The sequence below is a fragment of the Neofelis nebulosa genome, chromosome 5 (assembly GCF_028018385.1).
Source record: "Neofelis nebulosa isolate mNeoNeb1 chromosome 5, mNeoNeb1.pri, whole genome shotgun sequence".
NCBI lineage: Eukaryota > Metazoa > Chordata > Mammalia > Carnivora > Felidae > Neofelis > Neofelis nebulosa.
Window position 1 is genome coordinate 37494022 of NC_080786.1, and position 18047 is coordinate 37512068.

Below are 18047 nucleotides of genomic sequence, written 5' to 3' on the forward strand. Positions count from 1 at the left end.
GCTTTTTTGGGAAAAGGTGCCAAAGAGGACCTACATTACAGAAGAAGAGAATGTAATGCCCAGTCACAAGCCCACGAAAGACCATCTCACCCCCTTGTTTTGTACTAATGCAACCAGGGATTTCAAAGTCAAGCCCTTGCTCGTGTATCACTCCGAGATCCACAAGCATTCAAGAAAGGCAAGGTGCAGAAGAGACAGTTAAAGGTTATGTGGAGGTTCAACAGCAAGGCTTGGGTCACTCATATCTTGTTTGTTGAGTGGATCAACAAGGTCTTTGGTCCTGCACTGAAGAAATACCTTTTAGAAAAGAATCTGCCACTCAAAGCCTTGCCGGTTATGGATAATGCTCCTGCTCATCCTCCAGGCTTTGAGGACAATGTACTGGAGGAATCTGAGTTCATTAAGGTCAAGTTTCCTCCCCCCCCAACACCACTCCAATCCTCCAGCCCATGGATGAGCAGGTCATTTCGAACTCTAAAAAGCTTTACACCAAAGCACTATTTCAGCAATGCTTTGAGGTGACCAAAGGAACAAACCTTACCCTGTGAGAGTTTTGGAAAAATAATTTCCACATTGTGAACTGCCTCAAGATCATCAATAAAGCCTGGGATGAGGTCACCAAGAGAACCCTCAATTCTGCTTGGAGAAAACTGTGGCCTGACTGCATTCTTGGACATGACTTAGAGGGCCTTGCAATGAACAAACAGGAGCCACCAGCTATCGATAAAACTGTGTCCTTGGGGAAGAGCATGTGACTGGAGGTGAATGAGGATGACTCTCAAGAGCTGGTGGAGGAACATGGCCAGGAGCTGACCACCGATGAACTAATGGATCTGCATCATTAGCAATAGCAAGAGGTTATGGAGGAGATCTCGTCTGCAGAGGAAGAGAAGAAAAAGGAGGAGGAATCCCTCACTTCAATGAGATTAGGGAGATGTGTAAAATGTGGGAAACAGTGCAAAATTTTGTAGAAAAGCACCACCCGAAAAAGGCTGTAGCAGTGCAAGCAATAAATCTGTTTAATGACAATGCAACGTCACATTTCGGCAAAATTCTCAAAAGGAGGCAAAAATAAGTATCATTGGATAGGTTCCTTGTTAAAGCCACACAAAAAGAAAAAGATTCTGGGAGTACCTGGGTGGCTCAATCAGTTAAGCGTCTCACTTCGGTTCAGGTCATGATGTCACAGCTCATGAGTTTGAGCCCCATGTTGGGCTCTGTGTGGACAGCTCAGAGCCTGGGGCCTGCTTCTGTGTCTGCCTCTCTCTCTACCCCTCCCCCACTCACAATGTCTCTCTCTCTCTCTCAAAAATGAATCAACATTAAAATTTTTTTTAAGAAAAAGATTCCAGTGAGCCAAAAGATAGCAGTGATTCCATAGTGATAGTGAAAGTCGTCCTACACAATAACCCTCCTCTCTCTTGTCACTGTCACACCAGCCACAAAGGTTTTCAAAGGTAAGGGCAGGTTAATTTGTTTTCTTTATATTTTGTATTTTCTTTATTATTTTGTATTATATTACAGTGTTGTAATCATTTCTATATGAATTTTTTTGGGGTGCAGAACAAATCATCTGAGTTTCCATTATTTCTTATGGGGAAATTTGCTTTAAAATCCAAGTGCTTTGGATTACAAGCATGTTTCCAGGATGAATTATGCTCGCACACCTAGGTTTTACTGTATATGAAATATTCAAAATAGGCAAATCCACAGAAACATAAAGTAGATTAGCTGCCAGAGGCAGGAGGGAAAAGGGGCCTGGAGAGTGACTGCTAATGGGTACATCATTTCTTCTTGGGGTGATGAAAATGTTTTGGAAGTGGGTAGTGGGGATCATTTCACATAACTGTGAATATAAGAAGAATGACTGAATTATACACTTTAAAAGGTGAATTTTATGTGAATTATATCTCAATGAAGCTCTTTTTTTTTTTTTAATGTTTTTATTTACTTTTGAGACAGAGAGAGACAGAACATGAACAGGGGAAGGGCAGAGAGGGAGACACAGAATCCGAAGCAGGCTCCAGGCTCTGAGCTGTCAGCACAGAGCCCGACGCAGGGCTTGAACTCACGGACTGTGAGATCATGACCCGAGCTGAAGTTGGACGCTTAACCGACTGAGCCACCCAGGCGCCCCTCAATAAAGCTCTTTAAAAAAAAAACCAAAAAACCTATTTAAGGAAATTTTTTAAAACTCCTAAAATAAGAAGACATAAACAATGGGAAGTCCCATCCTGTTCTTGGCTAAGATAACTGAACCTTATAAAGATATAAATTCTCCCCAACTTCATTTATACATATAATATAATCCCTGTCAAAATACTAACGAGCCATTTTATGAGGTTAGACAAGTTGATATGGGGGGGGTGGGTACCTGGCTCGCTCAGGCTGTACAGCATGCCACTCTTAGATCTCAGGGTCTTGAGTTCAAGCCCCACATTGGCTGTGGAGCCTACTTAAACAAAACAAAACAAAACAAAACAAAATAAAGTTGATGAAAAAACAAACATGCAAGAATAACCAAGAAAGTAATGAAAAACTACGAAGAGAAAACAGCCTTACCAGACATTAAAAATACTATGTATAGCCTCTATAGTTAAATATAATCTGTGGTACAGATGCATGAACTCACTAGCAGATCACTGAAACAGGATAGAAAGTCCAGAATTAGACCCAAATATACATGAAAATTTAGTATATGACAAAAGTGGCAGCTCCAATCACTGAGTAAAGGTGGACTTTTTTTCTTCAGGTGACTTTTGAAACTGTGGTAAAATACACACAAAATAAAATTTACCTTTTTGGGGGAAGGGTTGTTTTACTTTAAGTTGTTTTATTTAAGCCCGACATGGGGCTTGAACTCATGACCCCGAGATCAAGAATTGCATGCTCTACCAACTGAGCTAGCCAGGTACCCCTAAAATTTACTATCTTAACCATTTTTTAGTACGGAGTCCAGCACATCAAGTACATTCACACTGCATGTAACCAATCTCCAGAACTCTTTTCCTCTTGAAAAACTGAAACCCTATAACCATTAAACAATAACTCCACACATACTCCTTTCTCCCCAGCCCCTGACAACCATCATTCTACTGTCTCTATATTCTGACTACTCTAAGTAGAATATAAGTAGAATCATATAGTATTTGTCTGTTCTATAATTGGCTTATTTCACTGAGCGTACTGGCCTCAGGGTTCATCCACGTTATAGCATGTGGCAGAACTTTTTTCCTTCTTTAAGTCTGAATAATATTTCATTTTATGTATATGCCACACTTTGCTTACCCAAATTCATCTGTTAATGGACACACAGGTTGCTTCTACCCTTTGTAAACATGGGTGCACAAATATCTCAAGACTCTGCTTTCAGTTCTTTCGAGTATATATCCAGAAGTGAATGGCTAAAGCATATGGTAATTCCATTTTTAATTTTCTGAGGAACTTCCATACTATTTTCCATGGTAGCTGTTCCATTTTATATTCCCATCAACAACAGTGTACAAGGGTTCCAATTTTTCCACATCCTCACCAACACTTGTTATTTTCTCTTTTTTTTTTTTTTGATAGATGCCTTCCTAAAAAATGTGAAGTGGTATCTCATTGTGATTGTCATTTTCATTTCCCTAATAATAATGTTGAGCATCTTTTCATATGATTGTTGGCCATTTGCATATCTTCTTTGGAGAAATGTCTATTGAAGTCCTTTATCCATTGTTAAATCAGGTTGTTTGTTTTTTGGTAGGAGTTCTTTATAGAGTCTAGATACTAACCCCTTAAGAGATATATGACTTATAAATATTTTCTCCCATTCCACAGGTTGTCTTTTCACTCTGTTGTTGGTGTCTTTTATAAGTTTTAAATTCTGATGCAGTCCAATTTACCTATTTTATTTTTGGTACTTGTGCTTTTGGTATCAGATCCAAGAAATCTTTGCCAAATCCAATGTCATGAAGTGTCTTCCCTATTTTTTCTTCTAAGAGTTTTGTAGTTTTAGCCCTTAAGTTTAGGTCTTTGATTCATTTGGGGTTAAATTTTGTATATGGTATCAAGTAAGGTCCAAGCTCATGCTTTTTCAAGTAGAAATCCAGTTTCCCCAAAATCATTTGTTGAAAAGGCTGCCAAGGGTCTTAGTACCCTTGTTGAAAATCATTTGCCTATACATACAAGGCTATTTATTGTATTCTACTGATTTACATGGCTGTCCTTATGCTAGTACCATATTGTTTGATTACTGAAGCTTTATAATAAGTATTGAAATTGAGAAGTGTGAGACCTCCAAGCCTTGTTTTCTTTCAAAATTCTTTTGGCTATTCAGGGTTCCTAGAGATTCTATATGAATTTTAGGATGGATTTTTCTGTTTCCATAAAAAACATCATTGGGATTTTGATAAGGATTGCATTGAATCTACATCTCACTTTGTGTATTTTAACAATGTTAAGTCTTCCAACCACGAACACAGGTTGTCCATCTATTTGTGTCTTCTTTAACTTCTTTCGGCAATGTTTTGTAGTTTTCAGCATACTATGTTTTGCCTCTCTGGTTAAGTTTATGCCTAAATATTTCATTCTTTTTCATGCTATCTTAAATGGAATCTTGTTAATTTCCTTTTAGAATTGTTCACTGTGTTAGTGTACAGAAATGCAACTGATTTTTGTGTGTTGTCTTTTTATCCTGTAACTCTGCTGAATTTATCAGTTCTAACAGGTTTTGTCTGCAAAATCTTTAGGATTTTCTACATATAAGATCTGTCTATAAACAGAGATAATTTTGCTTCTTTTTCACAATTTAGATGCCTTTCATTTCTTTTTCTTGCCAAATTGCTCTAGCTAGGAATTCCAATACTATATTAAATCGAAGGAGTAAATGCAGACATCCCTGTCTTATTCCTGAACTTAGAAGTATTTTGTTGAGGAGCTCTCTTCTGTTCTTAGTTTGTTGAATGTTTTTATTATGAAAGACTGTTGGATTCCCTCAAATGTTTTTCTGTACCAGTTAAAAAGATGAATTTTTAAAATTTTCTTTTAATGTTTATTTATTTTTGAGAGAGACAGAGACAGAATGCGAGTGGGTTAGGGGCAGACAGAGAGGGAGACACAGAATCCGAAGCAGGCTCCAGGCTCTGAGCTGTCAGCACAGAGCCCGATGCAGGGCTTGAACTCACAGACTGTGAGATCATGACCCGAGCTGAAGTTGGACGCTTAACCGACTGAGCCACCCAGGCACCCCAAAAAGATGAATTTTTAAATAAAGAGTGCTTGGTAGTCATTTTGGAAAAGAAAATTAGAGCCATATCTCACTCCATACACAAGAATAAACTCCAAAGGATTAGAGAACTAGACATAAAAAATGAAAACAGGTATCCATCGATTTAACCAAGTGGCCAAGGTAAACATCACTAATGATAAAACACATTGACATGAACCCCTTGAAATGATGCTCTATGAAAGAATGACACATCAGGTCAAAGTCATGCAACAAAGAAAAACTGAAGACTACTGGAGAACAGAGAAAGCTAAATAGAAATAACAACTAAATGCAATGTGGGAACCTGGATAGGATCCTGGACCAGAAAATGTTAATGAAAAAAAAAACTGATGAAATTCAAATATGGTCTGTAGTTTAGCTAACAATATTGTACCAATGTTAGTTTCTTGCTCTTAATAATTATACTATAATTACATAAAATGCTAACATTAGGGGAAATGGGCTGAGGGATACAATTAAACTCTCTATACAACTTTTACAACTTTCCTGTAAGTCTAAAATTAGTTCAAAATAAAAAGTTTTTTTTTTAAAGAAACATAGCAATAATTACACCATTAAGAGTGATAACCATCAAAAGAACTAAATGTAGATGTGGTTAAAGGTAGTTTTACCAATCCATGCTGTTAGAAGTTAGGATAGTTCCCTGGGGGCTGAGGGGCTCATGAGTGCAAAGGGATACTAGGGTGCCAATAATAGTCTGTTTCTGAATCTAGGGTGCTGGTTACGCAGCTGTTGCTTAGTTAGTGAAAAATGGTGGAATTTTAAAAATCAACCACCTTTCAATTAAAAGAATAGTTTTTTAAAAACATGATTTTAACTCTAGAGAATGGGACTAAAAATATGAAGAAAGCCTTTCTTTTAAAAAACTTTAAAATTGGTAACAGTTAAATATTAATATAAGAAGTCAAAAGGTAAACCTGAGACCCTAAGCCCAGAAGAATCCAGAAAGCACAGTTGGCTGACTTTATTTCCTCACCCTTAGCCACCAGATCTCCTAGAACACACTCTTAAAACTAACAGTGGAGCGGGGGGGAGGGGGGGGGCCTCGGTGGCTCCGTTGGTTAAGGGTCCAACTCTTGGTTTTAGATCAGGTCATGACCTCACAATTTGTGAGTTTGAGCCCCACACTGGGCTCTGCACTGACAGTGTGGAACCTGCTTGGGATTCTCTCTGTCCCTCTCATGCACTTGCTCGCTCTCTCTTTCTCTCTCTCTCAATAAATAAACTTAAAAAAAAACACTAACAGTAAATAAAATAGGCAGTGTCGTAATGAGGACTATCAGACACATAATATTCACACAGTAAGCACCAGAAAATGTAAACTATAAAAACTTCCAATACTGGACATACAAATATTACCAACCACAGACTGGTTAATTAAAATAGATGTAACTATTTAACTGCATAAAATTCATTGAAACAGCTTTAGCACAACATGAAAAATTGCTTCATATTCTGCCTATTGTTCTAGCAACCCTAGTAAATAATTACATGGTAGGCTGAAAATTATTCTAGAATCCCTTGAGGTAATTAAGATGGTAAAAAATTATGAGGAAAAGTTTTACATAAAAGTAAGTTAAATTAATGTAATAGCTGTCTATTTTCACTCAAAGCCAATCTGAATCAAACTGTTTCTTTCCAGGGTGAAACTCTGGAGTGAATTTTACAGAAACAGGAATAAGTATTAATAAGTCAGAGACTTTTCATACTAAGACAGTAGATAAGACAGCCAATCTGAGCTCCATTCAGCAGTTTGTCAGAAGGCTTCGATATATGTGTAAAGTCAAAAAGAAAAAAATATTTTTGTGCTATATTTTCTACTTTGATGAAAAGATATGTACTATCATTCTTATTTTCAAATACATTTATTTTCTTGTTGCATATTCAATTTACAGACACAAAATGAATTAGCCACCACATCTGTGATTATGAACTACATGGTGCTCCTGTTCTGTGCCTAACAATGAACACTGTCACTATTATTTGCTATTATATTTTTATTCTTCTTACTTTCTGAAAACACTTTTAGCCTTTTTCTCTTCCTTCATCACAAGTTCAAGATTTTGCATCGTTTCATTATACCCATTTTATCTTTTAGACTACATAATTTAATTTTTGAATAATTCAAAAGGACAGGTGACACAATATAGAACTCACAATAAAAGAAAAATTTTTATATTAAAAGAAGTTAGGTTCATGTCTTATCTAAGTGTGTAAATTTTTTTAATTTTTTAAATGTTTATTTATTTTTTTGAGAGAGAGATAGAGTATGAGGGGAGGGGCAGAGAGAGAGGGAGACACAGAACCTGAAGCAGGCTCCAGGCTCCAAGCTGTCAGCACAGAGCCTGACGTGGGGCTCAAACCCACAAACTGCAAGATCATAACCTGAACTGAAGTCGAAGGCTTAACCGCCTGAGCCACCCAGGCGCCCCAGAAGTATGTACTTATTTTTATTCACAGCAAACAAGTCAGTATAATAGATTCCCATAGCTCATAATCATGATTTAACCAATTAACTGAAATACGGCTGAATTTAAGATATCTATCACATACATTACACGTAAAGAGAAACAAAACGTCTCTTTCTTAAAATATAGTAAAAGACCCCGAATAGCCAAAGCAATCTTGAAAAAGAAAACCAAAGCAGAAGGCATCACAATCCCAGACTTCAAGCTATACTACAAAACTGTAATCATCAAGACAGTATGGTACTGACACAAGAACAGACACTCAGATCAATGGAACAGAATAGAGAACCCAGAAATGGACCCACAAACGTATGGCCAACTAATCTTTGACAGAGCAGGAAAGAATATCCAATGGAATAAAGACAGTCTCTTCAGCAAGTGGTGCTGGGAAAACTGGACAGTGACATGCCGAAGAATGAACCTGGACCACTTTCTTCCAAAAATAAACTCAAAGTGGATGAAAGACCTCAATGTAAGACAGGAAGTCATTAAAATCCTCAAGGAGAAAGCAGGCAAAAACCTCTTTGATCTTGGCCACAGCAACTTCTTACTCAGCACGTCTCCAGAGGCAAGGGAAACAAAAGCAAAAATGAACTACTGGGACCTCATCAAAATAAAAAGCTTCTGCCACAGTGAAGGAAACAATCAGCAAAACTAAAAGGCAACTAACAGAATGGGAGAAGATATTCGCAAACAACATGTCAGATAAAGGGTTAGTACCCAAAATCTATAAAGAACTTATCAAACTCAACACCCAAAAAACAAATGATCCAGTGAAGAAATGGACAAAAGACAGGAATAGACACTTCGCTAAAGAAGACATCCAAATGGCCAACCGACACATGAAAAAAATGCTCCACATCACTCATCATCAGGGAAATACAAATCAAAACCACAGTGGGATACCACCTTACAGGTATCAGAATGGCTAACATTAACAACTCAGGCAATAACAGATGTTGGCGAGGATGCAGAGAAAGAGGATCTCTTTTGCATTGTTGGTGGGAATGCAAGCTGGTGCAGCCACTCTGGAAAACAGTATGGAGGTTCCTCAAAAAACTAAAACTAGAACTGCCCTACAACCCAGCAACTGCACTACTAGGCATTTATCCGTGGGATACAGGTGTGCTGTTTCAAAGGGACACATGCACCCCCATGTTTATAGCAGCACTATCAACAATAGCCAAAGTATGGAAAGAGACCAAATGTCCATCGATGGATGAATGGAGAAAGAAGATGTGGTATATATATACCATGGAGTATTACTCAGCAATCAAAAAGAATGAAATCCTGCCATTTGCAACTACGTGGATGGAACTGGAAGGTATTATGCTAAGTGAAATTAGTCAGTCAGAGAAAGACAAAAATCATATGACTTCACTCATATGAGGACTTTAAGATACAAAACAGATGACCATAAGGGAAGGGAAACAAAAATAACATAAAAACAGGGAGGGGGACAAAACAGAAGAGACTCATAAATATGGAGGACAAACTGAGGGTTACCAGAGGGGTTGTGGGAGGGGGGATGGGCTAAATGGGTAAGGGGCACTAAGGAATCTACTCCTGAAATCATTGTTGCAATATATGCTAACTAATTTGGATGTAAATTTTAAAAAATAAAAAATAAAACTACAAAAAAATAAAATAAAATAAAACATAGTAAAAGAAAAAAAATATATAGTAAAAGAGTGACACAGTGAAAGGATAATCAAAAACAATGGCTAATTTTGAAGTCACTCACTTATATGTGGAACTATACTGGAAAGGCCCAACTAAGAAGCTATAAAGATTCTGGGCTCGGGGCGCCTGGGTGGCTCAGTCGGTTGAGCCACCGGCTTCAGCTCAGGTCATGATCTCACAGCTTGTGAGTTTGAGCCCTACATCGGGCTCTGTGCTGACAGTTCAGAGCCTGGAGCCTGCTTTAGATTCTGTGTCTCCCTCTCTCTCTGCCCCTCCTCCACTCATGCTCTATCTCTCTCTGTCTCAAAAATAAATAAAAACATATAAAAAATTTAAAAAAAAAGATTCTGGGCTCTTGAATGTTACAGGCGTAAAACAGTATGTTAGCAAAGCAAGACAGTGAAGCGGCTAGCATTACAGTCCTACAGATTCATGTTTCAGCCCCAGCTCTGCCATTACTGCTTTTCTGATCCCAGTAAAGCAACCTATGTCCTTATCTGTAAAATGAAAGACAATAAAATCTATCTCATACACTTTGGGGGAAGTTTAAATGAGATCCTTATCACATAGTAAGTATTGGGTAAAGTAAGCCATTAGGAATTCATAATGAACACAAAGTTCCCAGAATATGGATCTTTATCTTCCTACTTAATCCTAAAAAAATATATCATGGTCTTTTATATTTTTCAGATTACGAGGAATGGCCTTGTAAACAAGATTTAATTTTTCTCAATGAGCTGCTTATATTAACAGAATCTCTTATTTTCTTTACTTACTATGATCTCTCTCACATCTCTCTTGGAATCTCCTTGTTATAAGGAAGAAGTGTTTTGCATGTAGAGATCGCTTTCTAAAAATTCATTTCCTTAACATTATTTCACATGCTTTTTGCTTAGCATTTCAGTTTCTTGAAATTTATTCTTATTTTTTGTCACTTGTGTCGAGAAGAAACTCAATTGTTTTGAACTCTTTCCCTAGAGCGTAACTTCAACTAACCTACAAAACTAGTAACTCAAAAGAGATCTTTCTCAGAGTTGTAGTATCTGATATTCCAGATTACCTCGAGAATAGCAATAACAGTAAAAGATACAATAACAATAAAAGAAAATAATTTGATTTGGGAAGAGAGAATAGTAGCTATGTTTACAACAACCATGATACAGTATGTCTGGGACAATATGAACTTAAAAGCAAAATTTCAGGCAGAATGTTAGTATCGGTAAAAATTTTATTGCTTTTCATACTTAATGATGGAACTTTTCACACAGAGTTTCAGTTTATGTTTCTTGGAATGCCTGCACAAATTACCTGTTTTTCTATTATTCTGTTACCTACAAACACTGATTTATTCAACTTAAAAATACATAATCATTAGGCTTACAAAATTTTTCTACTTGTATAGATTTTATAGCTAAAAATGTATCAATTAGTGCAGAATTACCTACCTGGCAGGTTTTTCAAACACTTATTAACCTAGAAATCACTTTATTGACCATCATTTGTTACTTGTATATGTTATTACAGCAACTGCTTATCATCACCTTTCTTTCCTTTGAAGAGCATTTAATAAATCCTTCTTTTTTATACTTAGTTTTATATATATTACCACCACAATTTCAAGGATGCTGTGAAGAAAAACTTAATAAATTGATTTTTTAAGTGTCCACTCTGAAGTGGACTATAAAAGAGAAGTTAGTGCTACCAGTTTTTTGGTTATCCTTTTTTTTTTTTTTTTTTTTTTTTTTTTTTTTTGAAGGGGGTCCTTCATTGTGTACTTCAGAGGATGGAGCCTCTGAGAAGTAGGAATAGGTTTATATAACCACTTTTCTGCTTTTATTTATTTATTTTTATTTTCTTACCTTTTTATTGAAGTATAGTTGACACACAAGGTTACATTAGTTTCAGGTAGATAACATAGTGACTCAACATCTCTATATGTTATGCTGTTCTCACCACAAGTAAAACTACCATCTGTCACCATAATTATAGTTCCACTGACCATATTGCCTATGCTTACTCATATACCTGTACCTCCCACTCACCTTCACCCCCTTTTGCCCATCCCCCATTCCCCTTCTCCTTCTAGTTTTGATTAAATATTTTCTTTTGGCAGTTCTGAAATACATACTATTTTCCCACATTTATAGGTTTGCCATTTTACAATCTGATTTAACTCAACTAGAATTGAATTGGCCACTTTAACAAACTCATCCTTAAGTAACAACATACTTGGCTCTTTTTAAAGTAAAATGGAGTCTGTTAAAAACTTATTTGCTTATTATGCTTATGAGTATTAAAAAAAAAAAGATTTCTGGTTCTTCAAATACTTTCCTCTATTCTATCTTTCCCTGCATTTAGAATTGTTGAAGGGCTGAGTTTGTATCATGTTCCTTTGTCAACTCAGTGCCTAAAGTGTCCATAACATAGTAATCACTCCATTATCTGTCTACTAAGTGACTCACACAAAGACCAGCCGGTGGAGAGCCACCATCTCTCCATGCCTATCTGCCTGATGATCCATATCATCCCTAAGAATAAGAAAAGTTAAAAAGGTGGAGGGGGATTGAATTTAAAAGGACAATAAACAGAACAAGCTAAGGAAGTTGGGAATTACTCAAAGTCAGAAACTGAATTATTCCAATGAAGAAGAGAAGACTTTAAAGACTTCCATGCATTTAATTTTTTTCAAATGTTTATTTATTTTGAGAGAGAAAGAAAGAGAGAGAGAGAGAGAGACAGCACCAGTGGGGGAGTGGAAGAGAGAGGGAGACACACAATCCCAAGCAGGCTCCAGGCTCTGAGCTGTCAGCCCAAAGCCCAACGTAGGGCACGAACCCAAGAACTGTGAGATCATGACCTGAGCTGAAGTCCGACGCTTAACTGACCGAGCCACCCAGGCGCCCCTGACATCCATGCATTTTATTATTTTTTTTAATGTTTGTTTACTTTTGAGAAAGAGACTGAGCACAAGTCAGGGAGGGGCAGAGAGGGAGGGAGACAGAATGGGAAGCAGGCTCCAGGCCCTGAGCTGTCAGCACAGGGCCCGACGTGGGGCTCAAACTCACGAACCACTAAGATCATGATCTGAGCCGAAGTTGGGTGCTTAACTGACTGAGCCACCCAGGCACCCTGAGATCCATGCATTTTTAAAAATAAGGATGCCAAGGGCTATAATGCTTAAGCATTAGAAACAAAAAAAAGATTAGAATAAAGAAGGTTAATAGGAAGCTACTGCTGCTGTCCAGAGAAGAAGGCCCAGGCTATGTATGATAACAACAGTAGTAACAGAGAGAAATGGATGTGGATTATTCCTTTGCTTCAGCCATCTCTATTAAGAAACATTCTCTCAGATTGGATGGGGTGAAACAAACACTGGTATTCTGTGTAAAAGGGGCATCTAATAAATTTAATCAATGAGTTAATGAAAACCAAAGCTCAATATGAATGAGAAGATTAGAGAGAGTTCCTAACTGCTCCAAGTAAACTTTCAATAAGGTATATCGCTCCAGATGAAATTTCCACACAGCTGCTGGCAACTGTTCAGAAACTATGGAAAGCAGGAGAGGTTACCATAAGACTAAAGACAGGATATGTAGTACTGCTCTTCAAAAAAGGAGAAAGGTGACCTTGCCAACTATCGATCATTGAAGTTAAATGTACCTCTAGACGAGATTCTAGAATCATTACCAAGAGAAGTTTGAACACAGAAAAAGATAGTAGCCAACATACACTACTGGAAACCAGTATAGTGGTTACAGACAAATAATCACAGATTAGTGCTCTTTTCCTGACAGTTACTGAACTGATAGGATTTTTTTTTAATAAAGTATATAAAATTATTTGGGTTTTAGGAAGGCAATTATTGAAGTTTCTTATATATTCCTTGTGAAAACTTGGAAATATCTGAGGTGAATAATGTTAAATTAGCTGGATTTCTAACTGCCTGAACAACTTGAACCAAAGAATTAGTTTTTTTATCACCCTTAAGAGAGGTCACTAGCAGAGCAAGAGCTCTGTTCTTGGCCCTGCCTACTCAACATTTTAATAAGATCTGCAGGAAGGCAATGTCAGCATTATCACACTTACAGTTTATCAAATCCATTGATAAATAAATAAGCCCATACATATCATATGACCAAATCAGTTTTTAAAAAAAAATTTTAACTATTTATTTATTTTTGAGAGAGAGAGAAAGAGAGAGAGAGCATGCAAGAGAGTGCACGTGCATGCACAAGCAAGGGAAGAGCAGAGAGAGAGAGAATCCCAAGCAGCCTCCATACTGTCTGCGCAGAGCCCAATGCAAGGTTTGATCTCAGAAACAGTGAGATCAAGAGTCAGACACTTAACAGATTGAGCCGCCCAGGTGCCCCCAAATCAGTTTTTTTTTTAAGTCAACAGAATATAACCAGTCTGACAAGATAAAGTTTAATATGGATAAATATAAAGCCCTACCAAAAAAACACTCTATTAAAGAATTGGAAGAACATAAAACAACTCAAGAATTTTAGTTGACTACAAAATCAGTAATAATGGGTAATGTATACAGCATTTAAATGTCAGGGACCATTCTAAATATTTTACATAATATCTTTCATTCATTCCTTGTAACAATCCTATGAGATAGGCACTATTATAAATCCCATTTTACAGATGAGAAAACTGTGGCCTAAAAAATGTTTACATAATTTACTCAAGGTCAACCAGCTGATAAACTGTAGAGCTAGGATTTAAACCCAGGCAGGCTAGCTCCAGAGTCTGTCTTCGCCAGGACATTATTTTGAATTAACAGTGCAATATGGTTGTCAAAGAAACAAATCTACTCTTAATCTTAAAGTATATGATTTAAAATCAAAGAGGTAACTTACGGTCTTCTCTACAGGTTAATATCTAGGAGTATCACACTTTTAACAAGAATACGGACAAACTCAAACAAATCCACAAATAAGGCATCAGTATTGTGAGAAGACTCAAATCAAACCAGCAAAATGATTAGAAGAGGTTAAAGACAGAATATTTTGTCTAGAGAAGAAAAGAATTAATGGGACTATAATAAGTATCTTCAAATATTTGAAAACCCACTAATGGAAGAGAGAACTAGAACCAGTGAGAATGTAATTTCTGATTCAGCAAAGGAAATCATATTATAAAAACTGGAGTTGTACAAATACTTTTGCCTCAGAAACTAGATAACTATGAATCTTCTCTCCAGAAAAATACACAAGTACATATAATTTTGCATAAAATTACAAGAGTTCACAAATCTACTTTTAAATCCCCACCCCTAGAGTAATATATCCCAGATCAAAATGGAAAGGATTCAAGAAAAGGCAAGTATATTTAATAATCTTTAAAATTCATTACAACTTACAATTCTATTATCTAAAAAACTCTCAACTCTATGCTTTCTAGTTTCTTCTGAGATCCATCATAATGCACGTTGCAATAAGTTTAAACTATGATGACAAGGTCAGAAAAAAAGTGAAATCAAATTTGCCAAGTGACAATATAAACTTGACTGTGAGTAAATTCATACATATATGGCTTATAATTTAACCTTTAAAAAAAATACCTAAGTTTAAAGATTAAAAAAAAAAAGATGCTAATGTACTACTCCCTATCTAATATTCAAGGCCCAAATTAGCAATTTCCCCCCTCTGCTTTTAAAATTTCATTTTAAACTCTCCCTTTCTATCCTTTGCTCCGGGTTAACTGGTAAGAGTGACAGACAAAGAAACAATAAACTAGAAGTCAGAATACTTAGGTTCTAATTTACTACCTTTGCCATGAATTTGACTTTTGCTTAGTTTGTTTCCTCACTGTGTTCCAAAAACTTTCAAATATCTAAAAAGGGCTTTAAATATACTGTTTTGCAATGTAAATATAAATAAGTCATCCATTTTTTACAAAACATAAATTATCAACAGCCAGAAAACAAAGCCAGTCTTCCTATCATGTTTAAGGGGAAAAAAAAAAAAAAAAAAGAAAATGTACATTCACATTTCAATTCCTAATTATAAAAAACAATCTTTGAATCCTTTAGGGTATCTTTTAGTGTATAATTTTCATCCACAAATGCTTCTCACATTAAGGATAAACATCTGTACATCCAATTTCAAGCTGTACTGAGAGCACATAACTCAGTTAAGATTTTTGGCTGCCAGGGAAAAACTTGAAGGTGCCAGTTGGACTACATATTTAAAAGAGTTGGGGAGAAAGTTACATGGTCACAGAATGGTAATATGAAGCATTACACACTTGAAAATTCTGTTTTCCCTCTTAAACAACTAGAAATAACGAGAACCCAAAAGTAAGTTTAATAAGTGTTTGGCCTTTATTAAATACAGGTGCCACATTGCTGCAACTATACCGCCAAAACAGTGCTACAGACACCATGTCTGCCAGTAGACTAGACTCTAGTTCCAGGCACAAGATGTTCCAAGAAATAACAAAAGCATCCAGAGCCAGTACATAGGGTGGGTCTAGGCATTTGATTTTTTTCTCCTGGTGCTACTTGAGAATGGACACTACTATTAAAGATTTATTACAGTAACAGGACAGTGATAAAGCTTTAGCTAAATTATAGGCTCACCAAGGAAATGGAAAAGCAAAATGGGATGTCAGATCAACTAAGTTCCTTTTACATTTAACTTTCAACACAGACTGGGTCATGATTACACTGTACAGAGGACAGATGAATAACTGTAACTATATTTATTAGGTGAAGATAATTTCAGACCATTAAGAGAAAAGGAGAGTGGCCCAGAAAAAATTAGGCTATAGAAGTCAAACGAAAAGACACAAAACTAAGATTTAGGGGAGAAAGGGGAAGGAAGAGAATGAGCTAACTAACTTACTAAAAAGAGAGCAAATAAGTGGGACAGGGAGCCTTAGCCCTAGGAGACTGAATGAGGAAGAGAAACGTATCAAAGGCTCAAAGGGAGCTTCAGCAGTAAATATGGAAAAGGATGAGCCTGTTAACTGTTTCAACAGAAAAAGAGAAACAACGCGGGGCACTTTTCTGACCGGGCATTCATGGAAGGCCATTATAAAAATGCCTAACTCATGCAGGGCACTTAATATGTGGTGCGCCGTTCCAAATGCATTCCACAGATTAGTCCATTTACTCCTCAAAACACCCGTAATAGGCAGTGACTACTATTTTACAGATGAAGAAACTGAGACCACACAATGCAAGATAACACAAGCTGGTACCAGTGACTGAGCGCTCATCCACTTAGCTGAACCGTCTCTCTGAGAGATCCTACAAAACCTTTATACTTTTCTGTGGAGAGGATTTGGCTCTCTGGAATTTCTCAAAGGAGTCTGGGCCCCAAAAGCGATCCTCTACTTTAAAGAAAAGTTCCCTTCTGCGGGATAGGAGGTTCTTTCAAGTTCAAAGCTTTCGAACTCTGAAATACACCTGGTAGAAACAGATGGAGGCGTGTGACTCATGAAAGGCTGAAAAGTCAGAAAACCAGACTTAGAAGCCATCGTTCTGCCCTGAAGACCTGCAGAGACCGAGAAAGTAGAAAGCAGCCCTTCCTCTCTTCCACGAGGCATGACACGGGGACGTTGCCTCCTCCCAATCTGCTGTGTGTGTATGGGGCGGGGGAGGGGGCTCGCCGGTTTCCGACTCCCCCCAGACACTCAGGGGTTACTCGGCCAGGCCTGGGAGAACGCGTGGGAATAAACAGATGGAACTCGCGGTAACGAGGGGGCCCCGAGGCGAAGGGAGGGAAACCTGCCCAGGAACACGCCGGGCCGGGTCCAGAGGCCCTCGGCACGCGGCCCCGCGCCCTCGCCCTGGACCTTACCGCCGCTCGGCTGCAGAGGACGAGGCGGCCTCTCAGGGTTGTTCTTCCGAGCCTGGGGCGCGGCTTCGGCGCCGCCGCTCCTGTGCCGCCCGCGCGAGGCGGCGGCTGGGTCCCGGCGGATACACACTCGGGGCAGGGGTGGGCGATCCGCGGCCTGCCCAGGGGAGGCCCTGGAGTTCGAGGCCGTGGGACGCCGACCGTGCTTGCGCCTGCGAGCCTGCCCAAAAAGGAAGGGTCAGAGCGCGGCCGCGTGCCGAGCAGCAGTGGTTGCTGCAGCCTAGATCACAGGCTGCTTCGTCCGCCCTCACCCAACCCTGCCACTGCCCCGCTTCCCCCGCGCAAGCTTTGGCGGCGGAGCAGCACGGTGGGTGCCGATTGGCTCCCGGATGTGTGTCGTAAGGCGCCGGTCCCTACGGATTGGCCAGGTCGGCGGTGCGTGCAAGGAGTAAACAAACCCCGCCCCCAGGCTTCCCAAAGAGGGGAGGGGGCCGCTAGGTGAAGGGGCGGGACCTCAAGCAACCCAGTGCTCACAGGAGCTTCCCAGTGGGCGCCCCGCGCTGACACCAACACTCAGTTCCCAGGCCGCCTGCGAGGCGGGCTGCAGGCCTGAGGCCTAAAATTTATAGACACGCCCTTTTCCCCCTTCCTTTACCTCGGACTTGGGTCAGAATCTTGACTTTTCCATCCAACCCCATCCCCCAGGCTCGAAGCAGGAAAACCCCATCTGTCTTGGAAAAGGGGGAACTAAGGTGGTAACATCTGGGTCCCCAGGCTTTTGCTGGCTCACCCCTGGGGAGCAGCGAGGAGGGGGGT

The 18047-nt window shown here is 38.6% G+C and overlaps 1 protein-coding gene across 3 annotated transcripts in view; it reads right to left on the minus strand.

Moving 5' to 3' along the window:
- The window catches only part of TFDP2 (transcription factor Dp-2), a 183555-nt gene extending 165988 nt beyond the window's left edge, over window positions 1-17567 (minus strand). For 2 of the 3 annotated variants that reach the window (XM_058730083.1, XM_058730082.1), the window contains exon 1: window positions 17235-17567. The gene's annotated coding sequence lies outside the window, so the exon portion shown is untranslated. The remainder of the gene's footprint in view (window positions 1-17234) is intronic. The other variant, XM_058730081.1, reaches the window with a different exon arrangement.
- Window positions 17568-18047: the final 480 nt, after the last annotated feature.